General features: G+C 44.2%; 1 protein-coding gene across 2 annotated transcripts in view; it reads left to right on the forward strand.

The window, feature by feature from the left end:
• The first annotated feature begins 14,331 nt into the window (after positions 1–14,331).
• The window catches only part of LOC136632753 (protein kinase C and casein kinase substrate in neurons protein 1-like), a 57,691-nt gene continuing 56,881 nt past the window's right edge, over positions 14,332–15,141 (forward strand). Inside the window, exon 1 of one of the 2 annotated variants that reach the window (XM_066607888.1) lies at positions 14,332–14,448. The gene's annotated coding sequence lies outside the window, so the exon portion shown is untranslated. The remainder of the gene's footprint in view (positions 14,449–15,141) is intronic. The other variant, XM_066607889.1, reaches the window with a different exon arrangement.

A 15,141-nucleotide genomic window follows, 5' to 3' on the forward strand; every position in this document is an offset into this window, starting at 1 on the left:
GTGGACAATGAAACCGTTGGTGCTGCTCATGCTTGTCAGACAGTCAGACGATCCTCCTATCTTTACTGATAGTCTTTCGAGAGCAACCTGAGCCCGGTCATCTTGTGTGCCCTCAAGCATCCACTGGTTCCAACACCTCCTATCAGTCTGGTCAGAATGGTTCAGTTGGCGGGCAATTCGTCGATATGACCATCCAGCTTCTTACATTCCAATAATGCACCCCCTCTCAAATTCTGTTAACTGTACAAAATCTTTTCGATTGCCTCGTAGAGGCATCTTGTGGTCAACAAGCTCTACACAAGTGAAAAAAGAGGTCCACTACGCACAAGGAGCCTCTGAGAGACTTTTAGGCCAAGGATGGAACCACTTTTATCAGGTGACAAGACCATTCCCCTAATTATCTCACAACTGTAAGCATTTGCATATCTGCCTGAGGGCACCTTCAAATCAGGTGATTTTCTCGAGATGTGAGAGTGAGTGAAAACGCATGCTTATGAAACTAATGTATTTCAATGGTTTCATACTCATTTGTGATGTTTTCACTCCCACGATGCTGCGTGGAATAAAAAAAATCACGGCATATCCATTCTTTTTGCGATATCGCCCATTGTTTCCAAAGGGGTCGTCGGCAGCAGCACCGGCCCTATTGAAAGCAATGGGAGAAGATCGTGATCCCTTGTTGTGGCTGTGATAGTTGCAGCAGGGGATTCCTTCAGTTCCACAGGGATGCAAGGCTGTCACATCCAAGGGTTTCCACATGTCTGCAATGGGGCCAGCAGCGAATATTTCGATCTACATCGCAACGAGGATGAAGGGAACCCCCACAGGGATACGAGGCTGTTTCCATGTGAAAATACCTCACATTCAGGGGTTTCCAGAAAAAATTGCGAGGGTGATATCGGGCCCTGAGTCACAGCCTGATATCGCCCTCGCCCCAGTGTGAAGGAGCCCTGAGATGTAACCGCATGCTGAGTTTTGCAGCAAAATGACAACTCCTTCTAGGGGCTGGATTTTTTATTTTTTTTTGTCAAAGTGTATTTGTGCCCTGAAACATATGAGAGTGTAATGCTGAGCAGGCGTTAGATGCCGTCTGGGTTACTTATTTTGGGAAAACGCAAAAAACTGTGCAGTAAAACACTGGCAACCCAACTAATGACCCTGGAATCTGAATTTAAAGGGATATTCACATCCTGTTAATCCTGTTTTAATGGGTTTGAAATTGCAAAACAATGCATTCACCCATTGGATGTTTATTTCCAAAATGCTCTGTTCTCAAGACTTTGCAGATATTTATTCCGCTGTTTACTGCTTGTTGTCACGGCCACTTCTTCAATGGAAAGGAATAACAGAAGAGGAGAGGAGGCCGGTGCTTGCACACTTCTTTCATCTAAATCTGATGGCCAGGATCTCAGAAGTGCATGCACACTAGCTTTTGGCATGGCCACCAGCTACTGGTTTGCTCTGCCATTTACTTTCCATAGAAGAGGTTTCCCTAGCAGCGAGCAGTAAACAACTGGAAGACAAAGGAAGCAATAGCTGCAATATTTGGAGAACGGAGCATTTGGGAAATAAACATTTTATGGGTGAATGCATTGTTTTGGATTTCGAACACATTAAAATAGGATTCCCAAGATGAGAATATCTCTTTTTAAGGCTCTGTTTAACCCCTTAAGGAACAGGCTGTTTTGTACCTTAAGTTCCAGACACTTTTTAGGGATTTTACCCATGTGGTAGTTTAACTGCCCTCTTTTTTTTCCCTTCAGCTACAAAATTTTTTCTTTTTTCCGTTTTTTAGTTTTATTGGGGTAAAAAGCTAAAAAAATGATCTTTTTTTTTACATTTAGTTATTTTTTTTTAATTAGTATATTTATGCTAAAATTAACTATGGGAATGGGTTCCTCATTTTGTTTCAGACGTTTTGGTATATAATATGTATGGTTTTGAGTTACAGAGCGCATACGGTGACTCTTTTGGTTGGCGTCGGCTTTGCGTTAGTTTCTTTTTTATGTATATATTTTTTATTTTATTCTGTAATTTTGTTTTACTTATTTATGTAATTATTTTTCTTTTACTATCTATGTCCCCAATGTCGTCATATACGACTTCTGCGGGACATTCACATGTTTTTATTTTCATTTGACACTTTCCCACTGTAGCTGGAGCATCCATAGGAGCCCCACTTACAGGGAAAACATCCCCTGTAGTGACAATAGTCACTGGCAGAGCTGATCAGGGTCTGATGGGACCCTGTGGCTCTGCTGTTCCAGGGAATCCCGGGGGTCACATGACCGCCGGCTTGCGTAGTGGAAGAAACACTTCCACTTTCTCTTCTTAATACATTGAGCTCATTGAGCGCTGTGTACTCAGGAAAGGAGAAGGCAGAAGGGGTTAAAACCACTCCTGCCTTTTCCTTAGGGTTCTCAGAAAAAAAACACTGCAAGTCCTATTCTTGTCCATATCACGTAGGAGAATAGGACAAGTGATGTCCACTGTCCCAGCAGACCGGATAGCAAACGGATGGCTGTCCAAGTACTCTCTGATGCAAGGTGCACCGAGATTCTCAGGCACAAGTCATCTGAATTTGGCCTTATTGGTATTGAATTTACTGCGAAATCGCGATTTTGCGCGATTTTAACATTGCAAGTCCCATAGACCCCTGCAGAGAGAAAAACACTGCGAATTTCGCAGTGAAAAAAAAACTGTAGAGGGTAGTCAACCTTATACCACCTTTCAACATCCTCTAGATTTGCACAGATATCTGTATGAGAAAACCCAACCTCCATACAGTGGTGCGCATGGTAAATGCCAAAATGCTGTCCTAAGGCCTCCTTCACACGGGCAACAAGGCTGTGCGATTTTCTCACAAATCGCGTGTAGGCTACAAATCGCGTGTATGTGAAGCCCATGCTTGCCCATGGGTCCCTTCACATTAGCGATGTTTTGTAGCATGCAACATTGCGAGACAAAAACCTCGCAGGTTTTATGATATGCATGCGACCTGCGACGTTATGTAGCCCATGTTTCCCTATGGAGCCTTCCTCTCTGTTGCATCGCACCGCACAAAAACACGGTTTTCGTGCGATGCAACTTTGACAGTAGGAAATCCTACTATCAAAGCCTTAAACTAAGCCCTAGCTACAGAAAGAAGAAAAAATACACATACATCACTTAGAAGCGCTGTCCGGGGCTCCACTGCATCTTCTCCCTGGTCCCCGCCAATGGTCTTAAGCATCTCTTCTGGATGGGAATTTGAAAATCCCCACCTCCAGGAAGCACTGCCTGTGATTGGCTGTGGGCCTTAGCTCAGCCAATCGGAGATATTGCTCGTTGAATCAATCACAGCCATTCATTGTATTAATTGAATGGCTGTGATTGGTTCAACGAGCACTAGCTCTAACTGGCTGAGCTGAAGCCCTCAGCCAATCACAGAGCTGACGGCTCTACAGGCCTAGGTGGACACGTGGCTGACTCTGCGCAATCTGTAGCCAGGCAAGGTCACAAGTGGCAATAGGGCCAAGCTGCTGGCAGTCCTTCGCCTCAGCAATCTCACATACATATCTTGCCTGACCCATACGATGAATCTGGTAGTTCAGCATTCCTAAACAACGGCCCAGGCTTACCTCCAGTGCTGAAAAAGGCCAAAAACTGTGCTCACATTTGCAGCATTCACACCTAGCAGCATTTCCTCTGATGGAGGTGCAGTGATAATTCGGGCTACCACCCAACCGGTTTACTTGTGACATGCTAACATGAAATTTCTTGTTGCATATGTTGCAGAGGCTAAGCCAGCAGTAGAGAGTGATCATGGAGTACCCGATGGTGTATGTCATTAGCATCTGGCAGAATCTTTCCTTGTAAAATTTATGACATTGTTCTTAAAGGGGTTGTCCCGCGATAGCAAGTAGGGTTAAGCACTTCTGTATGGCCATATAAATGCACTTTGTAATATACATCGTGCATTAAATATTGGCCATACAGAAGTTATACACTTACCCCCACCGGTGCTGGCGTCCCCGTCTCCATGGCGCCGACCAAAGCTGCCTTCTCCCTGGATTAGACGCGCTTGCGCAGTCTGCCCTCTTCTGTCCGGCTCCGGCATGCGCAGAAGACCTGTGCGGCGCGAGCACGCCGGAGCGGCCCCTTCAGCACAAGCGCGTCTAATCCAGGGAGAAGGCAGCTTTGGTCGGCGCCATGGAGACGGGGATGCCAGCACCGGAGGGGGTAAGTGTATAACTTCTGTATGGCCAATATTTAATGCACGATGTATATTACAAAGTGCATTAATAGGGCCATACAGAAGTGCTTAACCCCACTTGCTATCGCGGGACAACCCCTTTAAAACAAGCAGCACACCTGCTGTCTTCTGTAGCAAAATTTTTGGTAGCTCTACAGCTGTTCCTTGGAGCAGGTCCTTGCTTGAGTGTTGTATTCATCTTGCAGTGTTGTGAAAGCAGAAGAGTGATCATCGCTGGGATGACTGTCAGGCACTTAAGCGCCCAACAATTGTCCCATGTAAAAGAACCCTAACTCATAATTCATTAAGAAGGTATTTGAAAATATGCATTCTAAACCAGATAGCGCCTTTAATGCCACATAAGGTGGCAGCAGATATTGGCATTGTACAGATGATCCAGCTGTGTTACACTCATCACCACAACAGCTGCAGAAACCACTTTGGCAATCAGTGATAAAGTCAGAAGATCCTAGTACAGTTCTCTGCTGTTCCTTCTTGGAGAATAGTCTGTTACTAATGCGGCTCCACGTGTTCATGTTCATGCCACAGCAGCAAAGTCTTGGTGTGCCAGTATCTGCTGTGAATAGTTTATAGACCGAGGAATGGAGTGATGCTGAGCTCCCTGTTCACACCCTTCTCAGCAACAAATGGCCCATGGAATGATCCGCTCTGTGCCAACTATTCGTAACAAAAGATTACGCCACCTACACACTTATTAATGTCATTTTCCTCAGTAAAGGGGGCATGCAGCCTACTGTTGGCTAGATACAACTCCCAGCATTCATCAGTGAACGATAAACACACAAGAGGGCACAGATGCCAAAGCTTGCTCTAGAAGAGAAGTTTATAAGCTTGAGCCACCACAAGTTCCAGCAAGACTGGCAGTGCATGTATTCTGAACAGATAGTTATAGCTCTAGGGTTGAAGAGGATCTGTTGCCTTTCCTGATATGTCTGTTTTAGTACATACTAGTATTCCCCATTTAATAACAATTCTGGAGCTTACTTTCCTGCTACTGTACATTGCACTGTTCCTCAGCTATTCCTCTTGGAAATGTATAGATAAATTGAAGGGGTATTCTGAAATTTTTTTAAAGTGATGACATAACCTCTGGATAGGTCATCAGTAGTTGATGGATGGGCATCTGCCACTCGAGATCCCAGTCTATTAACCAATCATCTGGCCTGCTGTCAGTAAGCAGGCTGGATGACGTCATCAGTGGACAGCGGAGGAAGTGAGAGCGACGACTTCACTCCTATTAAAATCAATGGCAGTGCTGTGCTTCTATTGCACTTCCTGCAACTGTAACAACAGTCCTATACTAATGAGAAGCAGGAAATGCAATGACAGCAGGTCGGACAATCAGTTGATGGATGGGGATCGTGAGTGGTGGATCCCTGTCTATTTACTGCTGATGACCTAATCAGGGGATAGGTCATCACTTGAAAAAAGGTTGTAATACCCCTCTAGCAACTGTTACCATTTTCCTTGTCTAAGAGGTGTGATTGGACAGTTTCATGATGCGTAGGGACAACCTTTTTGATAAGGTGGAATGGTAACATCCAGTTTTTCCAGGAGGAATCGGAGAGGAGCAGCACATTGCAGAGCTAAAAGAAAATTTTCCTACAGAACTGTTATCTCATAAGGAATTAAAGCATTTACTAATTGTGCTTCACACTGGTGAGAAAAGTGAGTGAAAATGCAGAATTATAAAACCAATGATTTTCAATGGTTTCATTCTCATCTGCAATGTTTTTACTCACGCAATGTTGCATGAAAAGAGAGAAAATCGCTGTATGTTCTATCTTCTTGCAATATCGCCCATTGTTTGCAATGGGGCTGGCGGCAGCAGCTCCGGCCCAATTGAAAGCAATGGGAGAACTCCGCGATCATCTGCCATGGCTGTGACAGCCGCGCCAGGGGATTCCTTCATCCCCGCGGGGAATCCCTTTAGACACGGCAGGGGTGAAGGGATTCTCCGCAGTGATGGAAGTCTGTTTTCACATAAAAATCTAGGGGTTTCACTTGGATTGTGAGGGCGATATCGGGCAGTGAATCACAGCCCGATATCGCCCTCACCAGTGTGAAGGAGCCCTAAAACAGACTTATTAGAAAAACTGGCTGGTCCTCTTTAAAAGGTATACCTCTAGTCTTAAAAAATGCCAGTGAATACAAATCCTTGAGTTCTCCTCTTGAGGCTTTTCTATTAATTTATTCAGCGTTGCCCTCCTACGTGGGTAAACTTATGGCAGCCATAGCTATGTAGGCATTGTTACTCATTTTCCCAGACACCCTGAATGGCTCTCATAGCCCTCTATCCCACTAATTAGTCTGTATACAGAAAAATTAGTCATTGTGGTAATTTTGTCTTTCTATTCATGAATCAGGAGGATCAGGATGAACTTTATCATCAGTAAGTAATGCTACATTTATAAATGTGCCCTGGGCCTTGTAATATGACTGCAGCGGCTGCACGTCCACAATAGTCTGACTCTCTGCTTTTATACTATAGGAGAGTGACTTTGAAAAATTGCATATAAGCAGAATCGAGTTAATACTTGGACCTCTGAGAATATCTGCGCAGACATTACATAAGCAGCACTAGTGTTTGTGCGTGTAGCTAAGTGGTTGCCCATTGATTTCTACAACAGAATGGATGATATATATTATATTACAGTGGCAGCTCCAAGCATTCTGTATGTAATGTCTGTGTTGATCATTTCCATCATGGCTGCAGCGATGTGAAGAGTACAGTATTAGATGATTGATAATGACTTTTCCAAGTTGACATCTGTACTCAAAAATACAGATCTACATAATCATCACTAATATTATGCGTTCTTTTCCAATGTGGCTTGTGCCCTTATTCTGCGGCTGACTGCGCTATTTGTTCCGTTTGAAAATCGTAAATAAAACCGAAAGGAATTAAATAAAAATGAACTGAAATATTTTCGTTTTTTAACACATTCAAATCAATAGGGAGAAGAACAAAACGTTTAATTCCCTTTTTTTTTTGTTTCTTTGCACCTCGAATGTAACCGAGAAACGGAAATAGTTAACTAAAGCTAATGGCAGTGAGAACAATCACTTACACACAAAGTTCCCAATGATGTGAATGAGAACTTTGCCTGTAATACCTAGCCTGGCCACTATAGTGAGAATGGAGCGATCTGCTTCCTCCAGAAATCAGTGCGGTGCATGAACACAGTGGCCCAGGGAACAGATGATTGGTGGCACTCCTGGACAGCAGGTCCCTGCCGATCTTTTATTGATGGCCTATCCTAACAGCTCTTTTACATGGGCCAACAGTTGGCTAAACGACTGCATCAGCACTGACGTCACTGCTAAGGTCGTTAGCACTTGTGCTGAGCGTTTAGACAGACTTCACCAATGGATCGCGGGCTCCTCGTTGGCTTCTCGCTCAGCGCTTTACCTTCTACGTGAAGCGCTGAGTCGGGGGTATTTACACAGAATGAGAAGCCAGTGATAGTTTTTATGCTGCCTAAAAGTCAGTGATAACGACTTGCGAACAAATAGCGATTTTTAAAAATACATTTACACTGCACGATTATCGCTCAAATTTGATTGTTTGAACAAATTTTGAGCGATAATCATCTGATATAAATGGCCATTAAGGATAGGCCATCAGTAGCTTACAACTGGACAACCCCTGTAAAGTCCGCATTCGTAGTGGACTAAGGCAGTGAAAAGGTTACTTTGAACATCACTTCATCATTTGTGGACCAGAGCAGTGAAGGGGTTTATGTCAAACATCCCTGGTGGTGTAGGATAGTAAAGGGATTAATATAGGCATTAGAGATGAGCGAACGTACTCGTTTAGGGCTATTTCGCAATCGAGCATCGTTTTTTTCGAGTAACTGCCTACTCGGGTGAAAAGATTCGGGGGGCGCCGGGGGGCGGCGTGGTGGAGCGGGGGGTAGCAGTGGGGAACAGGGGGGAGCTCTCTCTCTTCCCCCCCCCCCCCACTCCCCTCTGCAACCCCCCGCTCACCCGAATCTTTTCGACCGAGTAAGCAGTTACTCGAAAAGCAATGCTCAATTGCGAAATAGCCCTAAACGAGTATGTTCGCTCATGTCTAATAGGCATCCATGTTTGGCAGAGGCAGTGGAATTGCAGTGTTGAACATTTGGTATCCAGTGGGTTACCCACCCTTCCATGTTCTGCTGAGACAGAACAGACTGTATGGCTGAGCATTAAAGAAGTGGATCTAATGGACATTATGAGAACCACATACATTTAAAGTCTTCCCCAGTCTTATCACTGCTTGCTGTCAGTAAATGGAAATGTTTACATTCCCTGGGCAGAAATTCTGTGTTGTCCTAATCCTGCCCACATAGCAGCAGGACTCGCTACTACTATAGGGTTCTAACACACTAATATGAGCTGTTTACCACTATGAAGATCGGGTATCTTGAAAAAGTTTTCATCATTAAAGGGGTTTTACCAAGGGTATAACTTGCTGATCAGTGGGGGTCCCATGTAGGCTGTCCTCCTCACTGTGGAGTTACTGTACACCTCGCAGTGAGGAGGAGACTGAATGCAGGGCTGGTTGTACAAGTACGTTGCCACTCCATTCACTTTCAATGGGACGGCGGAGATAGCCGAATGTCAAGCGCTCTGGTATTCCCATCAGCCCATTGCTCGCCCGCGCTCAATGCTTTCTGATGTCCCTGTGGGGAATGAAGCGACCCCCGTAGTGACAGGCAGAGGGGGACACAGGAACCCCGTTCTTGAGATTGATGGGGTCTAAATGGTGAGATCCTCACTGATCAGTAAGTTGTCCCTTATCCTGTGGATAGCGGATAGCTTGTAATCTTGGTACAATCCCTTAAACATATATACAATAATATCTGCCATCCATGGATCAGTCTAGAGTCCAGGTTATTTGAGTCACAGAAAGTTATGTAGACTGGATACAATTGTAGAAAACTTCTGGCTATAAGGGTGCATTCACACGAACGTATATTGGCTCGGTTTTCACGCCGAGCCGATATACGTTGTCCTCGGGTGCAGAGGGGGGAGGATGGAAGAGCCAGGGCCAGGAACTGAGGCTCCCGCCCCCTCTCTGCCTCCTCTCCGCCCCTCTGCACTATTTGCAGTGAGAGGAGGCTGGACGGGGGCGGGGCTAAAGTCTAGGGAATTGGCCCCGCCCCCGTCCCGCCTCTCCCCATTGCAAATAGTACAGAGGGGCGGAGAGGAGGCAGAGAGGGGGCGGGAGCCTCAGTTCCTGGCCCTGGCTCTTCCATCCTCCCCCCTCTGCACCCGAGGACAACGTATATCGGCTCGGCGTGAAAACCGAGCCGATATACGTTCGTGTGAATGCACCCTAAGGCTTCAGGAAATAACCAAGAATATTTCCATTCATTGACAACTAACAAAAAAAAGTATACTAGAATGCTGCTGATCTTTCAATATACAGCAATTACTGTTTCTTCACTGAAAGATGTAAAGCCCCTTTAAGGATTACACCAAATCTTGTATAATTGTGTTCTGGCAGAGGCACCCCTGCTCATGGAGGCAGACCAGCCTCAGGATATGGTCAGCACAGGCTAAACATAGGATGGAAAAGATTTGCTTAAAAATGAAAAAAGTTACAAGCCAGAATTCTCTTTTTGGATACATCTGACACTTAAAATCCAAGCTGCCAACTGCACACAGAGAGCGAGATGTACACGTCAAAGGGAGTGCCTGCAAGAGAGAACGGATGGAGGCGAATAGGCAGGAGCTGCAGCAGAGCTCAGCACTCACCATCCTTTAGCCCTTGCATTATTTAGTGGCGCCTTAATGTTACTTCTTATTGATAGTTTTGTTATAAGCCTAATGATGCAATAGACAACTAGAACAACTGCTTGGGGTGGGAGGTTCAAGCTGTATCACTATCAGATGATCTAGCCCCATATGTTATACTATGACTGATATCGAGCTTTTGATGATTCTAGAACAGTATTATAGGTGAACTTGAAGCCATCAAACTGCCATTGTTCCCTTTGTTCTCGCTACAATCTCATGATTTCCCCACCTGTCTGTCTTTTACAGTGTTCATTATAAAATAAGGCAGCTTGAAGGTAATGTCACATAAAGTCTGTTAGAAGAGTATATGTGTAGCAGATACCTTATAATCATATTTTACTAGTTAGTTAGTTCTTTGTATACTATAACCATTCTATACTGATCTAGTTTGTGAGCTTGTACCTATATATATAATCAAAGTGAGCTTCAGTGTAAAGCACAGGAGAGGGATACATCAGGAACCTGAGGCATTGAGGAGAAAGATTTCAGACTACCTCAGGCTCCCTTTAAACACTGCAATTAAAGGGGTCCCACAATCTAAAGTTATCCTCTATTCACAGGATAGAGGATAACTTCATGATCTGTGCAGGTCTCACTGCTGATACCCCCAATGATCCTGAAAATTGGGGTCCTGTGTTCCCTTTGTCTCTTCACTGCAGAGATGGTTTTCCCACGTATAGTGACGTCACATTAAATGGATCGATGGTTGAGCGTACGCAGAAGCTTCTCCATTCGTTTCAATGGGGCTGATGGCAATTGCTGAGCGCTGATTTCTTAGCTATCTCCGGCAGTCCTATTGAAAGTGAATGGAGCACGCACAGCCATTGCTCCATTCAATCTCCTTCTCACTGCAGGGGGAACAGAAAGAACCCAGTGTGAGAAGGAGGAAGGACACAGGATCCCCATGATGTGGATGGTGGGGTCTCAGCTGTGAGACCCCCACTGATTGTAAAATTACCCCCTATAAACAACAGGATAGGGAATAACTTTAGATTTTGGGACAACCTCTTTAAGTTGTAGACACTGAAGAAAATAGTAGGTGAACATCACCCAAAGTTAAAAACCATACATGGTGACAGCTTAAAATTACCAGCTAATTATTCCTTTAGTTCCACGCATTGTATCAAGCAGCTGCACATAGAATTATAGAATGATAGAATGGTAGAGTTGGAAGGGACCTCCAGGGTCATCGGGTCCAACTCCCTGCTCAGTGCAGGATTCACTAAATCATCCCAGACAGATATTTGTCCAGCCTTTGTTTGAACATTTCCATTGAAGGAGAACTCACCACCTCCCGTGATAACCTGTTCCACTCATTGATCACCCAATGAGTGGAACAGGTTACCACATTTTGAAAGCAGCTACATATTTCCACACTGCTTGCGTATGGGCGACGTATATACATGTTGTTGCGAAGCGTCAGCATGGCAAATTTAAACGAAAAAAATAGGAAGACTGCACATGACAGGGTGTGTGAGATACTCTGTCATGCACAGTGTGATATCGCTGCAATATGTGGCAATAGGCTGACTCACTGCCAGCTCCACAGCGGTAAAACCCTGAGTGACTGATGCAGAGTTTTATGCATATGGCCATGTGAGCACAGCTTTAATGGGGCAAATCCACATGCGGCCACCTGCTGCAGTTTCTGCACAGAAACCATATCAAGAATTGTCATTTTAATTCTTTTTTTTAACCATGACATGGGTTTCAAATTTTATTTGCAGAAAAATTTAGGCCATATAAACTATGACGAAGATTTCCTTAGCATTCCACTGAATTCTGAAATGGTACAGATTCCAATGCAGATTTTGCTATGGAATGAGCATCAACATCCAAGTCAAACATACTCCATGCAAATGGGACCGAAGAGTACGGCCACACAGGACATAAAGTCTGCTGAAAAGATCTCCAATGACTGCATGAGTTACATGCTGGGGATTTTATCTTGCTCATTGATAGGTGAAATCCACAGTCAAAGCCCGCAGCACAAAACACATACTGCAGCTTTATAAAATTCACATCGCAGATGAATTTATATTGCAGAATTTTTCCACATGTGGATTAAAATCTCTTCTAATTTGCTGGTACTGTAATACGCTATGCATTTTATGAACACAGTGCCGCAGAGGAAGATCCAGTGTGTTTGTATCCACATAAGCATACCCATATGGAACCAACACTGATGAACACCCAGCTTTCAGCTAAGCTACCTGTATTTACTAATGATGTTTTGATTGGGGAAAATACCACAAAAGGGTCAGATTCTGCATGCAGGAGCCCACAGTGGAATCTGACCCTGACCGCTGCCAGCGTCTGCGTGTACCTGTCACATTTCTTCATAATCTATACCGTGGATAGACCTGGCGGCTCGCCGTCTGACATGCACAGTACAGATATATTTTTTAAAATGTTTATTCTTCCTGCACCATAACTGTCAATTGCGATCCTAGCAGTGATTTGCAGCCGTGTATGACCTCACATACAGGGGTAGCTGCCAATCACTCATAGGACCGCGCATTGGTCTGTTCAGCTCAGAATGTGCAGAGATATAAATGAATAAAATACAAGTTCTTCTGAATCTTTCCCTATAAAATTATACATCAATCTGCTCAGCTTCTGCAGCTCTATAACATCATACCTGCAGTTTGGACAAGGTGTTCAACCTGACAGGTACCCTCTAAGTTTTATTGCGGCCATTAGGATGAAAAATGGTTGTATATCTCTAATTTAGACATTATATAGCTCTGTTATTAGATTATTTTATGTTATTGAGTGGTTATTTGGTCAATACACTGTATGTTGGTATTATCTGAGCCCTCTATGGTGGTATTTACTTTATGTGACTTCCCTCATCCACAAAGCGCTCCACGGCACCGCCCCGCCCTACATTGCTTCCCTCATCTCAGTTCACCACCCACCCTGCGCTCTCCACTCTGCTAACAAAATCAGACTAAGTGCCCCTCTAATTTGAACTTCTCATTCCCACCTCCAAGACTTTTTCAGAGCAGCTCCAGTCCTCTGAAACGCGCTACCAAAAAGCATCGAGGCAATCGCTGACACACTAAGCTTCAGGAGTGCTCTAAAAACCCACCTCTTCAGGGAGATATACTATATTCCCTAAACCAAACCCCTCTGTACTCCGCCTGATAGCATGCTCCCTGTCATACAGACTGCAGTTCCTGCTAGCCGTTATCAACCGCCCCTGGCAGTCATACCGATTCCACCACTATATGGCCTGACTATTGTCTATGTGTACAGCATCCCACACTCTCCACCTCACCATACCGTGCACATCTCCAGCCCCTTTACCTTCTGTATCACCCCATTATTTGTAGTATGTAAGCTCGTTGCAGCAGGACCCTCACCCCTACTGTTTCCATCAATTGATTACTTCATGTAACCATTGTCTTGTTTTATTTCCCCTGTATTGTAAGCGCTGTGGAATATATTGGTGCTATATAAATAAAGATTATTATTCTGTGTCACCGCTATTTAGACAATGTATGGTATATTAGTTTCGCAGTATAAGGAGATAGTGGCACTGTATAACCTTAGTAATTACACAACTGTACTGAAGTATTACTTGCCCTACGTATGGCATTGTTATTTTATGCTGATATTAAAGGGGTATTCCAGGCATTTACTATTGATCACCTATCCTCAGGCTAGGCCATCAATAGTTGATTGGTGGGGTCTGCTGCTCGGCATCCTCACTGATCAGCTGATCCTCCAGCCTACTGGAGGATCAGCTGATCGGCAGGGATCCTAAGTTGCAGCCCCCGCCGATCAACTATTGATTACCTATCCTTAGAATAGGTCATTAGTAGTAAATGTCCAGAACCCGTTTTAAGGCTTAGTATTGGGAGATGGGTGCTCCACCAGAAGTTACTATACAGGGTATTATCATATATAAGAGCAGCCCTGCTCCAGCGAATAGCCTCCCTCAGCTCTAGCTTATAGATGAGGGTCCTAAACTGTAGCCCCATCTCTTGACTCAAAATTCTGTAATAGGGTATTTGAAAATGCCGCAAAAGCTGGTAGTACCCATGTAAAATTGGGGTTATATTATCACAGCATCCCCTAGATATGTCCACTATGAGAACATTATTCATTAACAAAGAGCAATGTAACATTAAACCTTGTACCCGCTCTCCCATCACATCCCAGTCAGCACGAAGAATAAGAAGTGCTGGTTTACTGCACATTTCCAGCAGCTCTAGCGCCGTCTGAAATTCTGCTTTCCCCATCTGACACTGTCTAATATTACCCCTCCTACTCCTATCCAAGCCTCCTCCTTTCCTGGCCATCTCTAGCCCAGCGAGCTGGCAGGGATCTCGAAGTCATCATCTGCAAGGCAAAGTCAGGGAAAGGGAGAGGGACTGCAGGCAGACACTCCTCTGGTAAGTCTGGTAACTCTGCTCAATTTTATTCAATGCCTTCCATTATTTGGATGTGACCTCTAATTAGAGTTTGTCATTTCGGGAATAGACCACTTGGAGAGTTCCCATAAAGTCCGGGGCAACTTGGAGATAGCTATGGAAATTATCTGGGAAGAAGACAAAGGCAGAAGTGGAAAAGCTGCACTGAAAGAATTATTGCAGCACTCAGCTGTATGGGGGTAGCGGATGGTCACTTTCTGCACCTAGAAATAGCACTGCGCTCTAAAACATTTGCTTATTTATAGTGCCAGCATATTCCAAGGCGCTGTATTACAAATACGATCAGTCAACAATGGCTGTGTGCAGTGGAGCTTACAATCTAGTATAGCACAGATATACACATGTACAAGCTAGAAGTAAATTTATCTAAGTGTCCAACTTTTCATAGACAACCCAAATATCAGCAGGTATGTGTCAACCAAAAGCAAAGGAAGAAAGAAAAGCTATAGCTGATTGGTTAATTGTTTAATGACTGATAAGTTATATATGTATTGTGATTCTATGGCTACAACCTCCATTCATAAGATCCCCAGGACAGTAAATTTACTGACAGTCAGTAATGAATTGCTCAAATGTTTACTTTACAGCAAGGGAAAAACTGTGAAAGTACTCTGTGTTTTCTCATATGAACTTAAAGGGGTTCCTTCGTTTTAT

The sequence above is a fragment of the Eleutherodactylus coqui genome, chromosome 6 (assembly GCF_035609145.1).
Source record: "Eleutherodactylus coqui strain aEleCoq1 chromosome 6, aEleCoq1.hap1, whole genome shotgun sequence".
Lineage (NCBI taxonomy): Eukaryota > Metazoa > Chordata > Amphibia > Anura > Eleutherodactylidae > Eleutherodactylus > Eleutherodactylus coqui.